The sequence below is a fragment of the Hippopotamus amphibius genome, chromosome 1, assembly GCF_030028045.1.
Source record: "Hippopotamus amphibius kiboko isolate mHipAmp2 chromosome 1, mHipAmp2.hap2, whole genome shotgun sequence".
In the NCBI taxonomy this organism is placed as follows: domain Eukaryota; kingdom Metazoa; phylum Chordata; class Mammalia; order Artiodactyla; family Hippopotamidae; genus Hippopotamus; species Hippopotamus amphibius.
The window spans coordinates 27651020-27660137 of record NC_080186.1 but is presented as its reverse complement, the minus strand read 5'-3'; positions in this window follow the sequence as shown (position 1 = coordinate 27660137).

Sequence of the window (9118 nt, the reverse complement as noted above, 5' to 3'; positions counted from 1 at the left end):
GTGCAGGCAGCCCCTATCCCAGCACACGTAGAGAGCTTACAGGACAGCGTGCTAACCCAGGAGGCAGGCTTCATAGGGGAACCAGACACCTGAACTAGAAGAGTAGGACAGGCCATAGGCCTGGCCTGGCTGAGAAGCTGCTGCCCAATGGACCCTTGCCATGAACTTGGGATCCTATCTGTTGTTTTTCTGATGGTCCCAGCAGCTTCAGGTCTAGCAGCATCCTGGAGGCCAGGGCAGCATCATCCCAGATCTCATCAAACACATACAAATAAAAGAATACGCTAGGGTGCTAAAGTCAGGAGAAACCAACATGTGCAAACATGTTGCCTTGGGCAGATCAATGTATTTACTCATTGCTACAACCTTAGGAGGTAGGTATTGTTAACCCTATTTTACAGATGACAAAATTGAGACTCATGGTCATGCAGGTAGGCTGAGATAAAATGGTTGGAAGCAGATGATTGTCTTTCCAATACCCAGCAAAAGGTCACTGGCCTTTTCCTCCCCTTGGAGGTGGGAGAGAGATCACCAGCCCTGGCTGCGGGGATTGGTGGGGTCTCTAGTTCTCTCAGATGCCATCATCTTTGGCCACTGGGGCTTCTCTGCTGTCTTCGGCACGCTCAAGGGTTGGGAGGTGTTTCTAAGGAACTCAGGCAAACAAATGAGTTTTCAGAGTTTTGGATCGCTGATCCGTACCTGGCTCAGGTATGGATCAGCCTCTGCCCGAGGCTGTCTGAGAAACCCTCTCAAAGGCCCTGCTTCCAGATCGCACGTATTTTAGTGGTTTCTCCCTGGTTGTCAGGAGCTAACCCTCAGCACTGTGCTATTTTACCTGCATTACTTTAATCCTCATGACATCATGGTGATAAAGGAACTAGGCTTGCCCCCATTTGAAGGGTGAGGAAACTGAACTAGAGAGAGATGCAGGGACTTCCTTAATTAAGGTCACATGTCTAGTAACTGGTGGACCTGGGATGTGAACCCAAACGGTGTAACTCAAGGCCCAGAACCCACAGTCTCTCTCGCTAGCCGTTCCTGACCAGGGTCCTGTAGGAGTCTAGTCCTGGGAGTCTGCCTCTCAGCAGTGGGCTGCGATGATGTTGCCAAAGCAGGCTCCTGGAGACCTTCAGGAGGGGGAGCATGGACAGGCAGAACAGCCTGAGGACTTATCAGTTGACAGAAATGGAAGAATGGGCCAAAAGCAGTTGGCTGTGGCTGTAGCTAGGGCATATGAGGGCGGAGGCTGATCAGGCTGGACTGTATATCATAGGGCCTTTGGCAGCTCTGGGAAGCCTGAACTTTGCTTCTGGTGCCTCTTGGCCACATGGCCCCAGCTGGGAGAGGAGCTGGGGTCCAGAGAGTCTGGAGGAAGAGATCTACTCAGGACTGGGAGACTCCCTCCTCACAGTCTCCTCCTTCTGCTCTGCAGTGTGGGAAGGGTACCTTTCCCCGCTCATTCCTCTTTCCCCTCACTGCCTTCCTTGAACTCTGCAAAGGCGCACATCTGGAGAGCCAGTTGTGAGGGGCTGGATAAACATGATGAACATGGCTGGGTTTGGTGGCGGGATTTCTCATACCAAATCCTTTAGGGGCTCTACAGAGCCCTTAGAGGGAAAGGAGTGGAGGCCCTTTCTGTGGGCTGTTGGGCACAGGAGCAGAGTGGAAAGTGAAGACTTTCATTCATGCAATTGATGCTTTTTTGAGCACCTGTTAGTGCTAGGCATTGTTCTAGACACTTAGAATACTGCAGCACATAAGACAAACATAGTCCCTGCCCTCCTGGGGCTTATAGTCTGCTATGGGGAGACATACTGTAAACACGTAATAGATAAAGAAAATAATTTCAAAGAGCAGTCGTGCTCTGAGGGCAATGAAAGCAGATGATGTAGAGCATTCCTGGGGGAAGGAACTCGACTTTAGTTAGAGAGTGGTCAGGGAGGGCCTCTCTGAGCTGAGACCTGAAAGATGAGACAGAGGAAGCCATGGGAATATCTGGGGCAGAGTGTTCCAGCAGAGAGAACATCAAGTACAAAGCCCCCTGAGGTGGGTTGTTCAAAGAGATTATAGGTCATGTGGGTTGCTCACAGGCTGAGCACTGTCCAGTGGGTCAGGAGATGGGTTTAGACTTGGATCTTCCTGTGTCTCAAGTGTTTTGGATCAGTAGGCCCATTTTCTGTAAAATTCCTACCCTAACCCCCCAGGAAGAGTTGATTCAATAAAGTCATAAAGGTGAATGAAAAAGATCCCAAACCTCCCTCCTGTACCTTCTTTCCGCTTTCTGGGGCAGTGAGAGGAAGAGAAGGTTTTTCTCGGGTCCTTAGGGTGGGGGTTGGGCACAAGGCATTCTGAGTCTTCAGTGACGGAGCTGGGTCGCAAAGTTACGAGAGGCCCGGGGGGTGAGGAAACCAGCCCAGCTACAGAGATCCTGCTGCAGGCAGCTGAGCAAAGCCAGTGCTGAAATGGCCAAGGGGGCTCAGACAGCACCAGATGCAGGAGAAGGCAGGGGCCGGAGGAGGAATGCCTATCAGTGGGCATGGAGCGTGGGCTACAGGTCAGAGGCTCTGTGTTAGGGCTCCCCAGTAGCTGGCCTCTTCACAGTGGACAGGCATCCCCCGCCTCTGAGCTGCTGTCAGGATAGGGGGTGGAGGAGGACTGAAAAGGGAAACTGAGGCAGAATCCTAGCCACTGTGGTTAGGTTGACACAGGGAACAAGGGCACACATAGCACCCACAGGCGTGGAGGAGCCCAGGCCTACGGCAGCCAAATGAGTTGCAGGCCTCACTTACTGTAAGTTCTGCTGTGTTGGAACTGGTATGGGGATGACCTCAGAGGTGCCAGTGTGAGAGGACGAGAGAAGGCTGATCCCCAGCAAGAGAGCAACTATACCCCTTTGCTGCCAACTGGACTATCATGTCCAGCTTGTTGGGGAAGGCATGAAGCAGTTAATGTTTGAGTTTTGAAATCTTTATCTTTGCCCAAAGCATCACTTGTGTCAACCTCTGAGACACTGGCCTTTGTTGAAGGCACCTTGACCCTTGGGTGCCCAGGTGTGGACAATCTTGAGTAACAGCTGCTTTTTTTCCAGTAGAATACCTTTGGTCTTATATGATTGTCCCAGAGATCAAGTGACTTGCTCAAGGTCACACTGTAAACCAGTGGAAGAAGTCATACAAAAGAAAGTACAAATACTGATAGCTGCCTTTATTGAGCATTCCCTATGTGCCAGGTACAGTATTATATACTTTACCTGGTTAACCGTCCCATCCTTCACACCTTTCTCAGGGCTCTCATATCATCCCCATCGTGCAGAACAGAAAATAGGCTGAGAGAGGTGAATCAGTGCCCAAGTACACATAGCTAGTAAGTGAATGGAAAGGGATTTGAACCCCAAAAGTCTGACAACAGAGGCTATACCAGTAACTGCTTTGATCCAGGGAGTTTGGGAGTCACCCAGGTCTCAAGAAAGGAAAATCAGCTGGTTTGGCCAGGCAGGGCCCTGGGGGAGAGGAAAAGAAAGCACTGTGACTCCTTCCTCTGCAGCCCTTTTCCTTCCTCCATTTTCCATTCTTTTTCTGGAAGGTAATTGCTTGGGGCAGTGACAACCTCCTGGCGAATTACACAGCTGGTTTCCCAGTGAGATTTGTAACAACAACCCTGCCAGCCTGGCAGCCCCCAGCAAGTTCCGGTTTAAGAAACTAATTGCTGGATTGTGTAGTTGGTGCTAAATTGGGTAATTTCTTGGTGACGGCATGTGTGCCACTTCTTCCAATCCCAGATAGATGTGAGCAGCATCAGAGAATGTGTCACACATGGCACCCTCCTAGCCTCCTTCACTCCCCGCTTCCCAGCCAGTCACAGGCAGTCACAAAAGTGGCTGCTTCCCTGGGCCCAGAGGTTTGCCATCTGGGCAGCTCTCTGTGTCCTGGAATCGTAGATAGATGACTTGGTGCAATAAAATGGGGGAAAGTAACCCCAGCACCCAGAGTTATCAGAGGGTTTCAGGGAGCTTCCTTTATTCTGCGCTTATCTGACCTTGGACTTGGAAGAAATTCAGTACTCACCACACAGAGGAAAAGGCTAAACCACACTTTGGTTACCTCTGGCATGTGTGGTGTGTGTGAGGTTCTTAGTTGTTTGTTTCCTTTTTTCTTTTTTTTTAAAGCAACTTCATTACTGTGTTCCTTCAGAATGGCGTTTAATCAGTTTGGCTTCCCTGAGCAGCAGCACAAGTAGGAGAAAAGCTAAGGCCTTGGAGTGATGCTACACTGGGTTTGACTTCTGGGTTTGCCACCAACTGTATGACCTTGAGACTGTCAGTTAGCCCCTCCAAGTGTCAGTTTCTTCTGTAAATTGGGAGGTGGGGATAATATCTATCCCTCGGCAATGTCGTGGGAATTAAAATGTCATAAGCGAAAGGGCCCTTGTTTTTTATAGGCTCACATTCACTCAGCAAACACCTGCCATCTGCCAAGCATTGTTCTAGGAGTGGGGGGATAAGGCAGTGAATAAAATGGATGAAATTCCTGCACTTACATGGAGCTTACTTTCTAATGGGAGAGACAGTTTCTGAATCACACAAATTGAAAATGGTAGAAGAGCTATAGAGGTACACAGTGCCTTGAGAGCAAGCAGCAGGGAGATCTGACCTAGTCAGGGAGGCCAGAGAAAGCTTCCCCAGAGAAGCGACAACTGGGCTGAGATCTGAAGGGTGTGTAGGAGTTGGCAAGGCAGAGGTGGGTGGGAAAAGCTTTCTGGATGGGGGGAATAAGCCCTGTGATGGGAGGGATCATGGGACTGGCCTGGCTGGAACAGAGGAAGCAAGGGGGAGCGTGTTGTGAGCGGATTTTGGAAGCCCAAGAAGGGCCAGAGCCTGCAGGCCTGGTTGGACTGGTTAAGGCATTTTATCCTAAGAACATCAATAAGCCAGTGAAGAGTGTTAAGCGCAGAAGTGACATGATCAGATTTGTGTTTCCAAATGACCATTTGGATTGGAGCAGGGTAAGAGCGGAAGCAGGGAGGCCATTTAGGAGGCTTTTGCAGATGTCCAGGCAGGAGATGATGTTCTGAGGTAGTTGGATTAGTTAGCAGTGTTTTTTGCTGCAAATATGGAAAATCTGGCCAACAGTGGTTTAAATAAAGAGGAATTTATTCCTTCCTGCATTTAGGCCTGAAGGATGGCAAGTGCTTATGTTGATTCCATGGCTCAATGACTCCAGAGCCAGCATTTCTGTGATTCTCTAGGCCTTTCTCTCATGGTGGCAAGACAGCTGCCCTAGCTCCAGGCATCATGATTGTATCCAAGCTGAAAAGAAAGGGAAGAAGGATGGTACTAGTAAGCCCCACCCCTTTTTCTGTAAAGGCAAAATCTCTCCCAGAAACCCTCATTAGATTTTTATGTGTATATCATTAGCTAAAAGTGAATCATGTGGCTTCTAGGTACAAGGGAGGCTGGGAAAGGTGAAAGGAGGTTGAGAATGTGTTTTGGCTAGTCAGCCGACAATGAATTGGTAGATATGGAAATAAGTGGGCAGATCTATTTTTAGGAAGCAAAAGCCATAGGACTTCGTGATGGATTGGATTATTAGTCCCCTCCTTGCTTGTTTTTCCTTCCTATTGATTATGTTTAATAATGGGGTGGCAGCAGAAGGAACGTGATCACAAGCGTGGTATATAGGAGGAGGTTTATATAATCAAATCTGCATCAATTAAATCTTCTCTTTAGAAAATCCATGACTTGGATATCTTCTTCTCCCAGTAATTTGGATTTGATTGTATTGTTTAATATTTGCACATTGGGGATTTTGGAAATCCAAAATGAAGGCTTCACATGAGGGATTATATTGGGTAATCTTTTAGAGTTTATAGAGTGGTTTCACGTACATTATATCACTTGATACTAAAATCCTTGGAGACAGGTGAGCAGGTATCATTGGGCTTAGAGAGGGTAGGTCACTTGTCCAGTGTCACACACGTTCTGGTCTATGGCTTGTGCTTTTTCCACTAGCAAGTACTACCCTGTAAGGGGATTGGGAGTGGTTTATCTGGAGAGGAGCACATATAGGGGCCCATCTCCTCTGAGACTAGAGCTGAGAGAACATGGATTGATGCTCAAGGGACTGAATTTGATAAGATCTTGAGGAAGGCTCAGTGGCTGGCAGCAGCACCTGTGGGGTGGTGGGGGAAGGGGGGAAACCTGAGAGTGTCCACCATTGGTGTGGATATTCCCAGGCTTGATGTGGCCACAAACAAAGCAAATGGGATGATCTGGGTTTCTGCCGAAGTGGTCTTTTGTGCTGTGACTCTCAGACATGTGTCCTGCCTGGGGCAGGAAGAGGAGGACCATGCCATGGATGAAAGATCAGTCTATCAAAGCTTGTTTCCAAGGTGGGGAGAGGCTTCCAGTTGCTTTTCCAACAACTGCTTGAGAGGCCATTTTGGCCTGAAGTCCCCTCCGTTTCCCTAGAGAGGGGAAAAGGAGAAGAATTGTCATCTAGAGCCAGGCAGCTGATATCTGTGAGGGCACCCCAGTTGCCCTCCAGGCAGGATAACCAACAGCTTCTCCAGCCCAGGCCACAGTGTGGGCGAGGGGCTGGGCATGTCCTACCCTCCCCTCTATGGAAGATCCCCAGGAGACTTCACAGTCTTCCTCATTGTCTCACATCCCTCAGGGTCAGGAAGTTCTTCTTGTTGTCTGACTGTGTCTCTCCCACTACTATAAATCATGCCCACAAAGCTAGCTCGTCTTCCTGACATCCCTGTGTCTAATAATGGCATCATTAGTCTTCCAGTCACGGCTGCTGCAAACTTCAGAGTCGTCTTCCTTTCTGACTCTCTCTCTTTCCCATTTCTTCCCAGTGTTTTCCAAACCCCAAATGTCTGCTGGGACTCTCTCAACCCACTCCTCAGGATTCCTTATTTGCCCACCTCTTCTGCCTTTGTGCCTGCTGTTTCCTCTGCGGGAATTCTCTCTCCCTTTCACATAGGCATCTTGTTATCCATCTCAAACACACTCTCCTCTGGGAAGTCTTCCTCAATTTCCCTCTATTGGATCTTCTCTTGCCCTCCTCTTAACTGGCCTAACATTTTGGTACGTCTTTCCAGCACAGGCATTTATTCATCTACTTAGAGAACATTTATTAATTTCCAGCTCTGGGCAAAGCCCTGAGTTAGGTGCTGGAGATGCAGCGATAAATAGAATTTGGTTCCTATCCTGCAGAAGACCAGATTCTAGTTGGCAAGAAGGAAACTAAAACAGTTTCAGTGCAGTGTGATAGCTGCTTTCATGGGGGGAGTGCAGGGTATTATAAAAACCCAATAGAGAGGCATAACCCAGAATGAGAGTACAGAAAGTCTTCGAGGGAAGGTGAGTTTAATATGAATAAGTGTTGGCCAGGGGAATGGTTGGGGGGGGGGGTGGATGAAAGGAGATTCTAGGAGGATGGAGCAACTTGTGCAAAAATACAGGGACCTAAAATAACCCTGTCATTTGAGAGGTTGTTCCTCTCTTAGACTGTAAGCCGCTCGATGACAGGGACCACACTTAAATCACCTCTATACACATCTCACTCTGAGTCTGGTTATGGTGGCTGCTCAACAAATATTTGTGAAGTGAAATCATATTTGAGGGCAATGAAAAAAAAAAAAAAAATGCAGTGGTTCAGCACCATGGACAGATCACACCGACACCTGCAGTTGGAGGTAGTCCAACCTGTAAGCTTATTTGCATGCATTTGCATAATGAAGCCAACTTCATTTCCCTGGGGGTCCAAAGGCTCTGCATCATGGGGGATCCAATCAGTCCTGGTTTGGGGGGTTGGGCAGGGAAACAGTCAAGGCCAGAGACCAGTCCTCTAAGGGCTCTGGGAGATTCGCTTTCCTCTTTGCTTACAACCCTTTTCTTTTCGGTCAGGAGCCAGTGGTCCTGAGCCTTCTGAAGTTAGGATTCTGCCTGGCGGTGGGGATCCTGACACCAAGGATGGGACACCCCGGATGGTGAGTGGTAGGAGAGTCTGGGAGTTGGGGTTCTCAAATCAGAATAACCTGGGTTTGAATCTTGATTCAAAGTGACTCATCCACTTACTGGCTTTGTGACCTTACCATCTTGAGCTTAGTTTTCTCATGGGTAAATGTGGATAATGCCTACACATAGGATTTCAGTGGGATTAGAAAATATTAAGTATGCACAGTACCTGGTACATAGCAAGTGCTCAGAGATGAGCTGTGAGCAGGATCTGGAAGAAGTCTGGAACATGGTGGCTATGGGGAGGCAGTGGTGGGGAGGAAGGGAGGATGAGCCTTGGAGGTGCTGCTGTCTGGAGTCTTTGAGGCTGTCATCCCCTCATAGTCAGCAGATGGCCCAGGAGCCTGGTCTGGGATGAGGGAGGGCGCCGTCTGCCAGCTCCTCAGTCCCTGTCCCTCCTGCTGGCACCCCCTCCTGCTGTAGCTCCTGTCCTGGCAGCTCTGGAGTCCTGATTGGAGGCAATTCTTGCCGAGAGCTGACCTCTCTGTCCTGTAGCCTTCTCAAGCCCGGGATGGGGGCCAGGGGCACTGGTTCCAACGCTTTCTCTCCATCACCTCCCTGCCCTGCCAGCCCAATGTTCCTGGGAGGAGGAACTCCTGGGTTCTAACCCCAGTTTAGGATTTAGATGCTGCTCAAAAAGCCAGCGTTCCTCTTCTTTATGTTTCTCCTTGTGTCATGACTCCCCACTACTGAAAGGGGGGTGGTGGTAAAAGGCAAAAGGGGAAATTTCATCGGGGAATATTTGGAACCTGGAAGAGGAAGGAGGAGTCATCTCAGGTTATCCCTTCCTATCTCAGTCCTGGGGGGGGCGGGGGGTGGAGGAAGAATGAGCCTTCAGCCAGATGGAAGGAGCTGGGTGTGGAAGGAAGGGGAGGGGTTTTCCTGCAGAATCGTGATGGATATGTAGATTTGGGTCTGGTGTTCTCTTTGGTTATTGCTTCTGGGAGCTGTGACCCAGGGGCCTGGCTCGTCACAGCATTGGAATTGGGTAGGGATGGGACACAGGTGTGGCGCTGGATCAATTTGCCTCATGTCAGCTTGTTAAAAGCTAGTTCACCTAATGGCTAGTATGTTTGACTATTGTTTTTATTTTTG